General features: G+C 42.5%; 1 non-coding gene across 1 annotated transcript; it reads left to right on the top strand.

The window, feature by feature from the left end:
- The first annotated feature begins 8,782 nt into the window (after nt 1-8,782).
- Nucleotides 8,783-8,855, top strand: trnam-cau. The gene has a single exon. It is a non-coding gene; the product is annotated as a tRNA-Met (tRNA).
- The last annotated feature ends 9,183 nt before the right edge of the window (nt 8,856-18,038 follow it).

Raw genomic sequence — 18,038 nt, 5'->3', positions numbered from 1 at the left:
GCTGAAACTGCAAACTGGAGATTTGCTGAATAAAAAGCTAAATAAGTCAAAAGCCACAAATAATAAAAAATGAAAAACAATTGCAAAATATCTCAGAATATCCCTCTCTACATCACACTAAGGGGCAAATTTACTAAAGGGTGAAGTGGCTAACGCTAGCGAAAATTCGCCAGAGTGACGTCATTTTGCCACTTCGCTGATTTACTAACGGGCGCTGGCGTAAATTCGCTAGCGAAGTGGACCTATTCTAGCGCTACTTCGCACCCTTATGCCAGGCGAAGTTGCTCTCTGGTGAAGGGACATAACTACGCTAATTCACTAACTTGCGGATTTTTGTTTACCTCTTGCGCCAGACTTTATTCGCCACCTAAGACCAGGCGAAGTGCAATAGAGTAGATAGGACTTGCTTCAAAAAAAGTTGAAATTTTTTCACAATCCCAAAAAACACTGGTGTCTTTTTCTTTTTTAAGGGTGATAGGCTGAAAAAGATCGTACATTTTTTTGGGGGTACCCTCCTTCTCCCCTACATTTCCTAACATATGGCACCTAAACTATACACTGGGCTCATGTGTAGGGCAATATAACAACTCGATTTTATTATATGAAGCTTTCCCAGGCTTGTGTAGTGTAATGTATTTGCTGCTACATATACGTCCATTGTACTTTAACTTGGCGCTGTATGCAAATTAGCCATCGCTAGCGTAAATTCGCTTTGCTTGATGAAGTATCGCTAGCGCAACTTTGCAACCTTTCACCTCCCTGCAACTTCGTATTTTAGTGAATCAGCAGCGCCCTGGCGAAATTTCGCCTGGCGAAGTGCGGCGAAGCCAACGCTGGCGCAACTTCGAAGGTAAGTAAATTTGCTCCTTAAAGTTAATTTGAAGGTGAACAATCCCATTAACCTGGAGAATAACTGATGTTTACTACATTGTTTCAAGAGACAGACCCAGAGAACAGAAAGGGATACACACATGCTGCGTTCATATAGAAAATATATGTCCAAATAACTTTATAACCATAGGAAATGAATGTAAATTGGAAACTTGCATTTTCTTTCACTGGACAAAAAATGGCTTTAGGTTGAAGTTCCCCTTTAATTAAAGGTAAATACAGTGCCAGTTGCCACATAGGAAATAAAGTAACTTTGCTCCAGCTGAATCAGCCCATGGCTGTGCCTGTTATTGCTGTGACCCTTTTACAGTCCCTCTGTACAAGACATTACTCCAGTAACCCGTAGCACGAGTTCATATTCTCAACATTATTTGTGCAGTGGAACAACAACGTTTAAGCTCCACTGGGGCAGGGACTGGTGTGAATGATGAATAATCTCTGTAAAACGCTGCATAAATGTGTCGGCGCTATATAAATACCAGGTAATAATAATAATCTGCTTCCCTCTGATGATGGATGACAACATTTCATAGAGTTGTGACATCGTGTCTGCATTCTTTAATTGCCCAACTTTCCATTTGCATTCAAAGCATTCGAATAAAAGGGTTCATGGGTGGGAGGGGTTCATTTCTATCCTTAAAGGAATTGTTCCGTGTAAAAACTGGGTAAATAGATAGGCTGTGCAAAATAAACAATGTTTCTAATATAGTTACTTAGCCAAAAATGTAATGTATAAAGGCTGGAGTGACTGGATATGTAACATAATAGCCAGAACACTACTTCCTGCTTTTCAGATCTCTTGGTTTCCACTGATTGGTTACCAGTTAGTGACCAAGGGGGGGCCACATGGGTCATAACTGTTGCTTTTGGATCTGAGCTGAATGCTGAGGAACAATTACAAACTCACTGATCAGTTATGTCCCATGTGGCCCCACTTATAGTCACTGACTAACTCAGAGTTAGAGAGCTGAAAAGCAGGAAGTAGTGTTCTGTTATGTTAGACATCCAGTCTGTAACCCGCCGGTCGCTCATCTGAGCTTACCTTGAGACATGGGGGACGGCGGGTTTGGGTTGAGCTTCTGGCGATCAAGCGCCCAGTGAATACGCACTCTGCGCACCTTGTCCCTTCTGTTTGAATTATGGGTGCCTGCATCCAAACTGGACGCTGATTGTTTCATTCCTCTGTCATTGGTTCTTAGTGTCCATCTCTACTTCTCCTTTCCCATTGGTTCATTTTGCCTTAAAGGAATTGTTCAGTATAAAAATAAAAACTGGTTAAATAAGCTGTGCAAAATAAAAAACTGAAAAGCAGGAAGTAGTGTTCTGGTTATTATGTTACACATTCAGTCACTCCAGCCTTTATACATTACATTTTTGGCTAACTAACTATATTAGAAACTTTTTCTATTTTGCACAGCCTGTCTATTTACCCAGTTTTTATTTTCACAATTAACTGTTCCTTTAAATAGGTTCTTGCCTTTCCACTCCTTGCCCAAGCTGGCTTCTGTTTGTTCAGTTCGTGCTAAAGCTTTATTAATGATTACTACTTTGGTTTCGACTCCTGCCTACCTTTTTGACTCCAATCCTGCCTAAGCCTTGTCCGTGTTTTGATATTCGTTCCAATTTTTCAGACTTTTTCCCCGAAAAGCTTGATTCTTTTGAGTTTTCAAATTGAGATAGGCTCATTACTGGCTCCCTAGGTTATAGCCCAGGATAGCCTGTCCATTAATCTGCCACTCCCCTTGTGCATACAAGCTAATAGATTTGACAGCATGGTTGTAGGCAGGAGAAAGAGAGAAAGAGTGCAGGGGAGATGTGGGTCCTTTCTGGGTCCCCCTATTGTCATAGTGTCTGCTGGCAGGTACTTATGCCACTAGTTCCCATACTGTTTAGTTAGCAACCCCCTCATTGGTGCCCCATGTATTAGTCCACTGTACTCCTGGGCTAAGGAGGATGAATTTCATGGCAACGGCCAACTAAATCCCATGCCTGGCCATGCACCAAAATCTGCCAAGCAATGCCCCATTACAACCTGAACATGTCCACTACTGACCCACCACAAGCCCCTCATACTCCTTAGGACTGCAAATCAGACTTTTGCAACTCTCTTGACCCCCTTTTGCCACCCTCCATCCTGACTTGGTGTGACAGAGAGTTAAGGGGGAGTGGGCAAAAACATCCTGATTTTCCAGAAAGGAGTTTTGAGAGGTATGAGCCCCACTGCATAAGGTACACTACTTGCCCTAAAAAGCTTAAATGGCAACCCTAAGGGCAATGGCACACCAGGAGATTAAGACCAGCGATAAATCTCTGCTTCTGTATGTGACTAATCTCCTCTAAAACCTTTCCCACCAATAATAATGTGAATAACTGGTGTTAAAACCCATGTGTCGCTTTAGGGCAGAGACACTCACTGCTGGTTTGGGAGATTAGTCGCCCATCGACAAATCGAAATTTACATTCTAGCTGACAGGGAGGCAGTTCGGGGAGATTAGTTGAAGAAGAAGCGATTTGACACTGGGCGACTAATCTCCCGAAATAGCAGCATGTGTCTTCCAAAATCTGTTGCCTTAGTCGCCCATTGACAAATCGCTGCTTCTTCAGGTGACCAATCTCCCCGAACTGCCTCACAAGGAAACTTCAGGCGACTTCGGAAAACGAAGCGATGCGTGTGCCTTCCCCCAGGCAATTTTCATTTTAGCCGGAGGAGGGCAGGGGGAAGGCAGTTTGGGGAGATTGTCGCCCCGAATAAGAGGAGATTTGTTGCTGGGGCGACTAATCTCCCAGAATCTGTTTGTGTGGCCACACCCTAAAGATACATGGGGAAAAAAATCTATCTGTTGGCTGGCAAAGAATCTGAGATTTTTAGTTCAGCACAGTTGGATCACCAAATATTTGTCATTGCAATGCTGAACTAATATTTATATTTCTGGGTACATGTACTTTTATTAGAATATTGAGCCTGGTTTCACCCACAATTGTTTTATTTGTCAGCAAAAAAACAAAGAAGAATACGGAGGACAAAGTTATCTACAAAGTAAACTCTGCAGATTTTCCCAGCAACAGATGCTGATGGAACATGGGGAATCCTATTCTGGCACTGAAGGACGATTTTTCAAGGTCGGGAACCAGCCACAATAAAAACAATCGCCCCCCACCCAACTACATGAAAATTCCCAGTGTCATGGGTGCGAGTGATAGGCGATAAAGCGTATGCCCTGAGAAACCTCTGGGCTCACAGCTCCATCAGCTAATGCAGATGCAGTTCTTCTAATGCAACAAATCACATACCGTTTTATGCATATTAATCCTAATTTAATAAGTGCAAATTTTTACCCACAATGCAGAATTGTGGGATAAATGTGCTCATCACAACACAATGCACCTCTGTGGAAGCAAATTAGTGTCTGTCGGTTTTGTGTTGGATTTGCATCCCTACCAGTGGTCAGTGTAAATAAGCCTATTAGCACTCAAATTACTTGGCCCAAGGCACTTGGGGCTCTGGGAGTAAAGGTGGCCATAGATTACAACAATTACGATCTTTCTTGGAAAAGATCTTTCCAAGAAAAATCGTTCATTTCAATACACACGTGTAGAGCTGAATGGTCAGATATACATTTAGAAGCAATAGAATTCTACCTGTATCTGACGATTCAGCACTAACAATGGTCGATGTTTGGGTTCCTTCAAAGGCACCTGATCAAAATTTCCTGTCCAGCCCAATCGATGAGTCCATGTCTTCTGCCGATATGGGTCGGCTCTTTTCTCACCATACAATTTGTTTCGTACGATATTATCTGTGCATCTATGGCCACCTTTAGGATGCAAGTGCCTTCATAAATAGCCTCAATCCATACTCAATTTTGCAGAGGTGTTTTTGTGCATATTGCACTTGTGGTCGTTAATTAAGCCTATTATATTCAGTGTTGGACTGGAGAGTCCGAGGCCCACCGGGGCTTCCACCACAGGGGCCTCACCCCCTGCTCCAGCCACAACCCCTCTACAGGGCACCCACCCCAGCCGTATCTTCTTGTCAGGGCCCCTGTGTGTACCTGTCCTCTAGTTGCAGCCGTGATCACGGCGGAGGAGACATCAGGGGGCAGCACAGGCGCAGGTCTGGGAAGGTGGGGCCCACTGGGTTTTTACTCTGATTATATTGTGTAGCAGTTAGACACTTACACATTTCATCTGCACAGAATAAAAAGTGTCAATGCTATGCTGGTTCAGTTGGAGAGCATTTTGGGGCTGAAAAGTGCTCACACCTCCACTTTCCCACGTTTCTCATTCAAGTCAGTGGGGACACAGGAGGCATTCGTGGGCACTTTTCAGCCGGCATGCACATATTTCATGTTGTTCTGGGATCTGCTGAGAGGTGAGATTATTATCTGATTGAGCCCAGTGTTTGTCAAGTTAATTATTCCTTCGTCTCAGAGATTTTACTAAGCATCCGGGGGAAAGTCCAAACTCAGAAAGAAGGAAATACCCATTGCCATTCTATATGAAACCCGGCTCTAACAATCAAAGAAATCTCCATAGAAGTTACTGGGCACTACAGCAGAATTGTTTTAGGGCACCCCCCCCTTAAACTTTTGGGAAATCTTCATCATCCGCTTCCTCTATACTCCCACTCTTGCTCAATATTTTTCAAGGCTTTAGAGTAACTACCCTTCCATTCAGCAAATGAACAGCTGATATCCATTTCTCAAAAGAGCAAACAGATTTTTTTATATTCAATTTTGAAATCTGACATGGGGCTAGACATATTGTCAATTTCCCAGCTGCCCCAAGTCATGTGACTTGTGCTCTGATAAACTTCAATCACTCTTTACTGCTGTACTGCAAGTTGGAGTGATATCTCCCCCCTCCCCTTTTCCCCCCAGCAGCCAAACAAAAGAACAATGGGAAGGTAACCAGATAGCAGCTCCCTAACACAAGATAACAGCTGCCTGGTAGATCTAAGAACAGCACTCAATAGTAAAAACCCATGTCCTGCTGTACTGCAAGTTGGATTGATATCACCCCCTCCCTTTCCCCCCCCCCCAGCAGCCAAACAAAAGAACAATGGGAAGGTAAACAGATAACAGCTTATAGATAGGCATCCAGCATTCAAATTTACACAGGTAAACAGATAACAGCTCCCTAACACAAGATAAAACACAAGATAACAGCTGCCTGGTAGATCTAAGAACAGCACTTAATAGTAAAAACCCATGTCCCACTGAGACACATTCAGTTACATAGAGAAGGAAAAACAGCAGCCTGCCAGAAAGCATTTCTCACCTAAAGTGCAGGCACAAGTCACATGAAATGGGGCAGCTGGGAAATTGACAAAATGTCTAGCCCCATGTCAGATTTCAAAATTGAATATAAAAAAATCTGTTTGCTGTTTTGAGAAATGGATTTCAGTGCAGAAATCTGCTGGAGCAGCACTATTAACTGATTCATTTTGAAAAAAATGTTTTTTTCCCATGACAGTATCCCTTTAAGCAGCCCTTTAGTAGTCTAGTGACTTCCACACACATTTTTCGCAGGCAGGTTTGGGTTGAGCTATTCTTCCACTCTCCCCACTCCCCACTATTTACTCTTCAGGCTTTTGGCTCTGGTAGGCTCCATTTCTAGGTACATGGGTCTATAAATGGCCGGGTTGGGAGCAGGCAGGTTAGCGTCGGGTGCTGGTTGAATTTTTGCCAACCCGCACATCACTAGTATATACCATTGTGCCATATGTAAGTAATGGCACTAAATTTACCCCGTAGCAGTAACCCATAGCAACCAATGAGATGTTTGCTTTTAAACAGGTGACCAGTAAATGCTACCTGCTGATTGGCTGTTATGTGATATTGCTCCTGGGCAAACTTAGGGGCACGTTTACTAACATTGGAGATAAATATCTGGAGAGATTTCTGGAGAAGTTGCCCATGGCAATCAATCAGCAATTAAATTTATACAGCCACCTATAAGTTACAAAACAAAAGCAAAGATCTGATTGGTTGCTATGGGCAACATCTCCAGAAATCTCTCCAGATATTTATCTCCAATGTAAGTAAACATGCCCCATCTTCCACCTTTGACCTTACTCTGCCAGCTTTTGGCTCCAGCAGCCTCCATTTATAGACATGTGCCTGCCCCGCACTCTTTGGTGTCATCAGAGATGCGTGGATTGGCCAGTTCTGGGCGGGTGGGGGTTGAGAAGAGGTGGGTTAGGGTCAGATGTGGGTCACATCATTAGTATATACAGGGTCGGACTGGGGGGCCCAGGCCCACCGGGACTAATATCCAGGGCCCCCTCCAACCCCCTGCCCCCCTACTATGACGTGCCTGAATTCCTGAATGAATGGGTGCCGCGTGCATGCACAGATGGCGCTGTGCCTAAGAAATATGTTTTTTTTTTCCTGAATCCGATCGGGTTTTTTCCCGGTGTCCCGCAAGGCAAACTTAATGCCTTATATTATATAAACCTTATAGTGTGCATCCAAATGGGGTTCACACAAGGCCCAAAGCAGGACAAACACCTCATAAAAACCATAATTGTAGGGGTAACGTTATTGCTATTATGGATGACACTGAATGTCATGTTTGCGGTACTGGGCCTAAAGTCTTGTGAAACTTGTATGTTGAATTTAAGAAGCAGCAGATTTTTCCTCGGGTGTTTGCTTTGCTGAGTCATGTTAAAAACGGCTTCTTTGTTATCTTATTAAGCATTAAACACTGGTTTCCCTCATGTTGTTAAAGGTTCATTATAATTCTGCCTGTTTGCAGAACTGTGTATTCTAAATACTGTGATCTTGCTTTACTATTCCTTTATTTGATTTTTTTTTTACTTTCCCACGCTACTGGCAGGAAAAGGACACCCATCTTAAGCTGGCCATAGACGTGAAGATCCAATAGTACGAATCGAGGATTCGTACAATTTTCGGACCGTGTGTGGAGACGGACATAACTATCGTACGATTGCTGTCAGGGGCAGAACATCGGCTGATCTGTTCTTTTACTACTTTATTTGATCTGAAAGGTTAGTGGCAGGACGGGAGATGGGAAAGTCCAATCGTTCGAGTATTTGAACGATCAGATCTTTGCATCTATGGGCAACTTTAGAGGTACAAAAAAATCTCTTGCCACAGTCTTCTATATATTCTTCCTGCCTGGTGTTTGGACTGTGGATTCTTTTTTCTGATCCATAATCCAACTACAATACTATATGAGCCACTGATATTCCTCCCAACCAATTGATTCTGTTGCAGGTTTCGGCCATCATTCTTGTCTCCTAATAAACCAAAAGGGCAACAACACCACCCTGCAGCTGTTCAACACCAGGTCCAGACTGAGAATTAAAATAGGCCCTGGCATTTCAAATACATAGAGGCCCAATCAGCCCACACAGAGGCCCAAACATCCCCCACCAGCCCACTAAATACTGACTTGTTATGGCACCTTATAGCAGCCCCTCTGGCATTTGCCAGAACCCACAGATTGCCAGTCCGGGCCTGCCTGTGACCTAATAAGAGTCACCAAAAAAAACAGCTAGCAGAGCCTGGATAGCTCAATCAGTAGAGTATCAGACTTTTAATCTTGAACTGGGTTCAAGTCCCTGTCTGGGCGAACCATTATTATGTCTGTCTATGGTGATATGGGCAATGCATAATGGAAACATTTTGTAAATCCACAATAAAGTGCACAGACAGAAGGTAAAGCAAAGGTAAAAGGAAAAAAGGCAGAACTTGCCATGTGGGCTTTTTGTTTTTGTTTCTTTGGGTATTTTTTTTTTTTTTTTGCTACAACCAAATTTTTACATGTAAAAATGTTTGCCCTTTTTAAAGACCTCATCATTCTGTTCCTGCTAAATTTTTTAGAGACTGTACGCAGTCTCTGTATTCCCAAACACATACAGCCAGCCTCGTTAGCGCAGTAGGTAGCGCGTCAGTCTCATAATCTGAAGGTCGTGAGTTCGATCCTCACACGGGGCAACCTTTTGAGGAGGCTTCTGTTAAGAAAACTGTACAAATCTAGTGAAGGTATCTAAATTACAATTCTGCATGGGCTGTCAAATGCTAGGCATGCTTAGTTTCTTTCTTTTTTCATTCCATAATCCAACTACAACACCTTCTGGGCCACTGATATTCCTCCCAACAAATGGAAACAAAGCCGGCCAGAACAATCCACTTGTGTTTTCGATGGGGGGGGATAAATTAAAAAAAAACTTGATCCCGAACGATGGATAGGCTACATATGAGTGTGACTGGGTTACTTGTATACTTTATATTCTAGGAATGCACCAAACCCTACTAATCTGGATTTGGCCATATCCTGAGTCCTCTTTAACAGATCTGGCCATATACCAAACCAAATTCATATCCTTGTTGGGGGAGCAAACACTGATTCAGTTCTCTTATTAAAAAAAAGGCTTGGATTCATCCAAATCTCAAACCGAATCTTGGATTAGGTGCATCCATAATACCTTCTAATTGGAGTAATTAAAGGGGGTTAACATTAACTGAACTATAGCTGGGCTGTACCAATAGCTGCAAATGGGATATTCTGATTGTTACAGTGATTGTGTAATAAGGCCAGTAGCTCGGGTGCAGCTAGTAATTCTGCAGTCTTCAATGAAACAGAGTAAATGAGCAACGGTGATTGTTAATAAATATTTACCTAGAGCTTAAACACATATTTCACTCAGTTATATATTTAATTGTTAGATGCATAATCTCTGTGCAAACACGGTTCCTATCCAGCATCACTATCTCAAAGCAAACCCTGGCATAAATCATCAGAGCCGCATTAATGCCACTTGTAATAACAACGTAATAATTAACGTGAAGCAAAATGTACCTGATATAGCCAATCAGCTCTTAGCTTTGATCACTCTATCAGGGTTAGAAAGCTGAAAGGAAATGTCTGATTGGTCGCTTTGGCTTGCTTCCTTGTTGTGCATCATCGTTACTGGTGCCAGTCATCATGTATTTACAGTATATAGCAGAACATATACACCTACATTAGTACTGGCATTATTTTGGGCAGTGTCGACACTGGAGCCCCGGGTCCACCCTCTGCACCGTGAACAGGAACTTCTCTGATCTCCATGTTGCTTGGCTACCCCATCCCTCACCAATGTGTCTGCCTTCACATCTCCTGCCATGGACTCCTTTATTCAGGTGCACAGAAGTCTACAGCAGCAATGTGATATATGTACTGTAATTTATCCAGAGGGGAGTAATACATACTGTGCTTGGTGAGTATTTGCAGCAATGCCATTTTTCAAGGATTCCTACAGAATGTTTTCTCAGCTGCTACCCTCTGCTGCATGCTCTGCCTAGTGGCAACATCTCAAATCTGTTCAGATATATTAATATTCCTTAAGTAGCTCTGAATGGGTTTCCTTGTCCTTTAAATCAGTCCTTGTATATTTTAATATATATTTAAAATATATACTTTTGTATGCAGTCAGTGTCAGACTGGGATGCCTGGGACCCACCAGAAAACCTTTGGGTGCCGGCCCACTCTCCAAATTATTTTTCCTTTTTATCTTCATTCACTTTTCTGCTTTCTTCTTTTTCTTCTTTCTTTATTACTTTAATCACTTCTCTTTACATATCATCATCCATTCTTCCCTCCATTTCCTTTCCTCTCTCTTAGAAATGGGGGAATGGCTGTGGTATAGACATACAAGGCAAATAATTGGGTGAGCAGAAGGGCCTACTAATACGTGGGCCCACCGGCACTTTATGCAGTGCTGTACTAAATTCCCCCCTGTCTGACCCTTTTTGAGGGGTCAGAGGCTGTAGGTTAGGCCTGTGATAACTAATATTCAGCCCACTATGTGATGACTCATGTACCAACCAACGTAAGTGTACTAAGCAAAGTGCAATTTTGGACTCAAACTTTTACCCATAATGCAGCGTCAATTGAACTTGCACATAACTCTCTGCAAAGGACGTCAGTGCAACTATACGGAAGTGAAATGTGTTTGGACTCAAGTAGAAATTTGCAGCATTTGTAGCCCAACCTCACTTGTGGCTGCGTTGATAAATGAGACCTGTGGCCTTTTGCACTAATGAGCATCACTTTGACAGAAACAAAACATTATTGTTATTATGTGTGTCTAGGTAGAAAAGAAATGAATACTAATGGCTAGTGGTGGGCGAGTTAATTCACCAGCCATGGATTCGCGCCGAATTTCCACATTTCGCCACCTGCAAATTGTTGCGCGAAAATTCACAGGCGAAAGAATTCGCTGCGACAAAAAATAATTTTAATTCCATGTCAGAAACGGGACCGATTTGCCCATCGCTACTTATGGCGCACGGATTTCAGATGGCTATAAATTATCCATAATGACCCCACTTCCAATATACCTGAATGGGAAGCACCACGAATGTAAAGGAACCCAGCAATGGCAATATGAGTAGCACTGCTATGAGTAAATGAGTAATATGAGTAGGACGGCTAAAGATTTAGACATGTCGAGTGAATATTTGAACTGGCAAGCTACGACTTCCAAAAAAACGCACAGAAAAGGATAAACAAAATCCCCACTGCTTTGCCCGATAGACGTCTGCTTGCATTTGTATTTGTTTTTAAAGCATTAAAAATAATAACCAACACGGCATGAGAAAGGTGTTGCTGTGCTTCAGCCCTAAGGCTAATGTCATACCGGGTGACTACCCAGCACTGATTAAACACACACAGAGAAGTTGCCCAAGTGTGACATCCCACAAAGCACTAACTCACTGTTAGGAGTAGGCGCACACTGGGAACTCACACAGAGGAGCTGCTATAAGCCATACACTGATGTTTTATATTGGGCTTATGTGGGGCTGCTTGGACCTTTGCTTTAAGTGCCAGACATGGGAATTACTGTATTTGCTTGTGTTGAAATGTTTTTTGCTACATGGTGCAGAACGGTGTAACTCATGAACAGTTTCATATTAACTATGATCTCTCCTCTTTGGATCTTCAAAACAAGCGTTGGTGGAAGACATATTTAAAGGGGCTGTTAAGGCAAAAAATAAAATCCCATTTTTACTTTCTTTAATAAAAAAGAAACCTATCTCCCATATACTTTAATTAAAAAAGATGTCTACCATTTTTATAAGAAACCTGTATGCAGTGAAATTCGCCCTTCATTAACATAGGAAACTTCAGACAGTCCCTAACTGCTCTGCAGGGAAAGGATCATACTTTCAAAAGGCAGGGAGAGGGTCTTCCCAGAATTTGAGCAGCTTTGTTTGTTTCCTTGTAGAACAGCCGGGGATTATATAGAGATTCATATCTGCCGCAGTCAGTAAATGAAGAGGGAATTTCACTGTATACGGTCAGGTTTCTTATAAAAACTGTACAGATTTTTTAATTGAAGTATACTGGGGGATAGGTTTCTTTTTCAGTTAATAAAGTAAAAATTGTGGGGGGGGGGTTTGCCTTTACATTCTCTTTAACGTTTCCAACTCCAGCTGCAGGGACATAGATCATGGAGCCAGATTTAAACAGATAAACTGGGATTCTATTTGGAGGATTATTTTGCTGCAGCCACTGGTTCTGGCGAATTGGATAAAGTTTGTATTAAGCAATACAAAAACTATAAAATCCACATTAGATGATACATGACAAAACATGACCCAATGCAGTCTGTATATTCAGATTATTAATCAGTCTTGCTGTATCTGCTTCTATGGCAGATATTATTTGACTCGTGCTGTTTTGATAATTTATAACGATCCCTAAGCAGCAGCCCAGACCACACTGAGCATGTGCATGGTCTTGGTCTTGCAAAGACACAAGACGGTGACCCCCTGTAGCCAACTTTGAAAGCATAAATCATTTGTTTAATTAGGATTCTGGTGCAGAAAGTTCATTTTTATGTTTAGTATTCAAAATACAGCATTTCTAGCATTATGCAACTACCTGTGTGTTCTCAAGCAAGATGCATCACAAAATCCAATAATAGGTTAAATGGCCTGTATTGTTGGGAGTGTCCACATATTGCCTCACACACACCGATGTTAATTACAACAGCGTATATTCATCCTCTCTATATGTACAATTACTCAAGGATTCCTTTGGACTGAGGCTCTGTTCACAGCATTATATTGCATTGGTTGGGGGCTGTTCAGCCATCCCATATAACGGAACACAAATTATATGCAGTCCTATATACTTGGATTTACTGAATCAACAGTTACAGATAATTGGGGTAGAGGGATCCCTATCCCCAATGCAGCGCTGCTTATTCTAATTTATTTTAAATGGTTTTAAGTACATGCGGCATGGTGGTAAATAAATATTGCCTTTTATCTTAATTATATTGTATGGCTTTTTGTCATTTAAAGTAAGATTGGGCCTAGCACATGGTTGTTAAGTCCCACATTTGGTTTGTGTATATATTTCTAGCATTATTCTATTCTATTTTAGTTTAAAGTTTCCCTTTAACTAGACTCTCCCTCCTAGTAAAGGCGCGTTGTTTTGATCGCCACTAAGGTCTGTGTCCTTACACTGCTCTCTTCAGTGACCACCCCCAGGGTGTTTTGGCAATGTTCAAAGGAGAACCACGATGAAAAAAAAACTATGGTGTTGCCTCTAATACTAATAATTTGGAAAAGCTCTGACTATAGAAGTTTCTGGTCAGGGGCATAACAAAGCAAACCCCCCAACAGAAAAATTTTCGTAGGGCCTGTAGGGGGTTAGTAATTCTGGTGGTGTCACATAGGCATCACTTGGGAACGCTTGATTGGCATTCCACCTCTAACATCACCAGCATTTGCCATAGGCAGGACATCTTCGGATCAGCTGAATAGGATGCAATGTCAGGTGGGGAAGGGTATTTTGATGCTCTTCCTAAGAGCGCTGCATTGATCAAAGCCTCCAGTGTGACATAGACATTAAAATATAGTGTTACTGTTGCATAATTGTCCTATTGTCTCCATCTTGCTCCGTTATACCAGCTCACCTTCACTCTTTTCACTAAGAATTGTTGTCCCAAAATTCCGGCCCCAGGGCAATCATCTCTCTTATTGAAACAAGTATTCCTTCCCCTAACTGGGCACACTATTTGCTAACCTTGTCATACATACATTGTAAGTAGGGATGCCGAATCCACTATTTTGGATTCGGCCGAACCCCCGAATCCTTTGTGAAAGATTAGCCAGAATACTGAACCGAATCCTAATTTGCATATGCAAAGTCTTGTGATTTCCCTTCCCAATCCTAATTAGCATATGCAAATTAGGATTCAGATTCAGTTCGTCCAGACACAAGGATTCGGCTGAATCCGAATCATGCTGAAAAAGACAGAATCCTGGCCGAATCCCCAACCAAATCCTGTATTTGGTGCATCCCTAATTGTAAGTCTCAGAGAAAGTAGGGTTCTGGGGTTTCGTAGCCCTCCTACATCCATTTGTATGTTTATATTAGGGATGCACCGAATCCAAGATTCGGCCTTTTTCAGCAGGATTCGGATTCGGCCGAATCCTTGTGCCTGTACGAACTGATTCTGAATCCTAATTTGCATATGCAAATTAGGATTGGGAAGGGAAATCACAAGACTTTTGTCACAAAACAAGGAAGTAAACAATTTTTTTCACTTTTTCTGTTCCCAACCCTAATATGCTTATGCTTATGCAAATTAAGATTCGGTATTCGGTGATCTTTCACTAAGGATTCGGCCAAATCCAAAATAGTTTATATGGGTAATAACAATGCAATAATGCACCAGTGTTCCCAAAATATTTCAGGAGAAAGCAGCATCCTTCAAGTGCAGATCCACACTGTTTGTCCCTTGCAAGCAGTACCTTTATGTTACATACTGTATATCATGTGCTTTGGGAACGGAAAATTCTGTTTTGGGAAAATCCGAAGCAGATGCCTGGGAACTGACAGTATTGACGTGAGAGTCTTGTGTGACCAGAATAGAGGGCAATAAAGCACACGAGAAAGTAAGATGCTACGGGGGCCAAAAGGGCATATGGAAAAAGAAGGCAGAGGAAGTTATTTGTTGCTTATTTATAAAGTGCCAGGCATATTCCCTACCACTGAATGAAAAAGAAAAACAACTGCCTAGAACCAAAGACCAGTACTGTATATCAGTGGCATAACCATAGTGGGAGCAGATGCAATGGCTATTGGGGGGGAGATGTTTGTGTGTGTGTGTGTAGGGGGTGCGGACCCACAACATGTGTCTGCTGCCAGTGTGAATGCTTGGGTCCCCAATTGTGACAATTCAAGCATCCAACTCAAGTTGATTCTGGTCAAGATGCTGCAGAGTCCTGCATTCTTGCTGCTAACACACTGGCACAATAACATATTTTATCTGGGTAATAATGTAATTTAAAGGAGAACTAAACCCCAAAAATGAATATGGCTAAAAAGGCCTTATTTTATATAATGAACTTATTGCGCCAGCCTAAAGTTTCAGCTTGTCAATAGCGGCAATGATCCAGGACTTCAAACTTGTCACAGGGGGTCACCATCTTGGAAAGTGTCTGTGACACTCACATGCTCAGTGGGCTCTGAGCAGCTGTTGAGAAGCTAAGCTTAGGGCTCGTCACTAATTATCCAGCAGAAAATGAGGTTGGTCTGTAATATAAGCTGATGCTACAGGGCTGATTATTAAATTCTGATGCTAATTGCACTGGTTTCTGTGCTGCCATGTAGTAATTATCTGTATTAATGACTAATCAGCCTTATATTGTGACATTTCTATTCTATGTGTACTGTATATTGTGAGTGGGTCCCTAAGCTCAGTAAGTGACAGCAGCACAGAGCATGTGCAGTGAATCAGCAGAAAAGAAGATGGGGAGCTACTGGGGCATCTTTGGAGACAAAGATCTTTACTGCTAAAGGGCTGTGGTTGCCTTGAGCTGGTACAGAAGCACAAAACATAATGTACAACATTTTTATCCTACTTCTTTAGTTAAGCTTTAGTTCTCCTTTAAAGGGGGCAGGGATGTCTGTAATGGGCTAACATTTAGCAAAACCAAACAGAAGTTCTAGTTTTCCTTTGAAGGGCACCGGTCACCCCCTTAAAAGAGCCCACATACTACTATAGTTTATATAAACAAGCTGCTGTGTAGCCATGGGGACAACCATTCAAGCACAGGATACACAGTAGATAACAGATAAGTACTACTATAGTTTATATAAACAAGCTGCTGTGTAGCCATGGGGGCAGCCATTCAAGCACAGGATACACAGTAGATAACAGATAAGTACTACTATAGTTTATATAAACAAGCTGCTGTGTAGCCATGGGGGCAGCCATTCAAGCACAGGATACACAGTAGGTAACAGATAAATACTACTATAGTTTATATAAACAAGCTGCTGTGTAGCCATGGGGGCAGCCATTCAAGCACAGGATACACAGTAGATAACAGATAAGTACTACTATAGTTTACATAAACAAGCTGCTGTGTAGCCATGGGGGCAGCCATTCAAGCACAGGATACACAGTAGATAACAGATAAGTACTACTATAGTTTATATAAACAAGCTGCTGTGTAGCCATGGGGGCAGCCATTCAAGCACAGGATACACAGTAGATAAGGGATAAGCTCTACAGAATCCCATTGTATACTACAGAGATTATCTGTTATCTGCTGTGTATCCTGTGTATTTTCTCATTTTTCAGCTTTGAATGGCCGCCCCCATGGCTACACAGCGGCTTGTTTATATAAAGTATAGCAGAGTTTCTGAAGCTAACACATCAGTTTTACCAGTGCAGTTCAACAGTACATTATATTTTCATTACTTAGAAACAGTTTCATTTGTTGGTGGTACTGTTCCTTTAAGGAGAGTCTTCCTTCCCTTCACTAGCATGATGTGCACTATATTTTAAACTGCCATGTCCATTTCATACACAGAATTCATTTGAGAGAATGGGTGTGTAGCGCTCCCTGAGGAAAGATGCTGCATATGCTTTAGATATATCTTTATATGTATATGAGTCTGAATTCCTGTTTTGCAGTGCCTATTAACTACTTGTTGTGCCCCTTACTATAGACACACACACACTAGTGCACACATAAATCAAGTGTTTGTACAAAGACACGTATAAATTTCTCGCTATATCATTCAGCCTAATCACTGACCAAGCAATGCCAGTTGCCTTGAAGGACAAATCTAAAAAAGGCAAAAATGTGCTGACAGTGAGATGAGATCTTGAAAGCCTCTCTGTGAGAGCATCTGTCACAGCTCCCTTTGCACAGATACTTGGAACATTGGCTAAAGAATAGGTAGGAATGGCCAAGGAGAGGCAGACATGGGCTGATAAAAGTTGTTGACTCAGTCCCTTCAGAAATATTTGGTTCCATATTGGCCTGTTTATTGGGAATTTATTATGATCCTAAATCAGGTAGGTTAGATAATTCTATCAGACAAGGACCACAAGAATGCTGGGATGCAGTCAACTTTAAATGGGTCTCCAAAGACCCACAGTTAGGGCTGTCCCCTGGCTGGTATTTGACCGGCCTAGCCGGTAAAATACCTGCCAAGGCCGGTATTACAAATTTACCAGCAATGTAGTTGCCGGTAATTTGTAAAGGCCTTAGCCCTCCGGTGGAACTTACCTTTTCTTGTCTTCTTGGCATTGCGTGGTGTGGCCCCAGTGTCGGACTGGCCCGGCGGGATACCGGGAAAATACCCGGTGGGCCCCGACCCTAGTGGGCCCCGCCGGGCCAGTCCCCCTCTCCCAAACTGTTTTTTAAAAATAATAAAAAAAAAATCGGCGCATAGTAGCGCCGTTTGCGCATGCGCGCCGAGCGCCGTTTCCGTTTGCGCATGCGCGCCGTTTGCGCATGCGCGATGCGCCGAGCAGGGATTCGCCGAACAAGTAGGTAGCGGGGCCAGAGGGGGGCCCTGGACACCAGTCCCGGTGGGCCCCGGACCCCCCAGTCCGACCCTGTGTGGCCCAGCCCATTTTGCTGCACGACCCGTCGCGGCTCCACCCATTTTTGCATCATGGTCCACCCCTTTTTGCGTCATGGCCCTCTCCTTTAGTTCCCGTCCCCACCACTAGCCGTTAAAAGCCGGAAAAGTTGGCAACCCTACCTACAATATTAACTGATTTTTGGCTAGGGATGCACAGAATTCACTATTTTGGATTTGGCCGAACCCCTGAATCCTTTGTGAAAGATTCAGCTGAATACCGAATCGAATCT

Source organism: Xenopus laevis, chromosome 3L, assembly GCF_017654675.1.
Source record: "Xenopus laevis strain J_2021 chromosome 3L, Xenopus_laevis_v10.1, whole genome shotgun sequence".
Classification (NCBI taxonomy): Eukaryota; Metazoa; Chordata; class Amphibia; order Anura; family Pipidae; genus Xenopus; species Xenopus laevis.
Note: the sequence above shows the minus strand (reverse complement) of the source record. Positions and strands in the feature narration are given on the sequence as shown.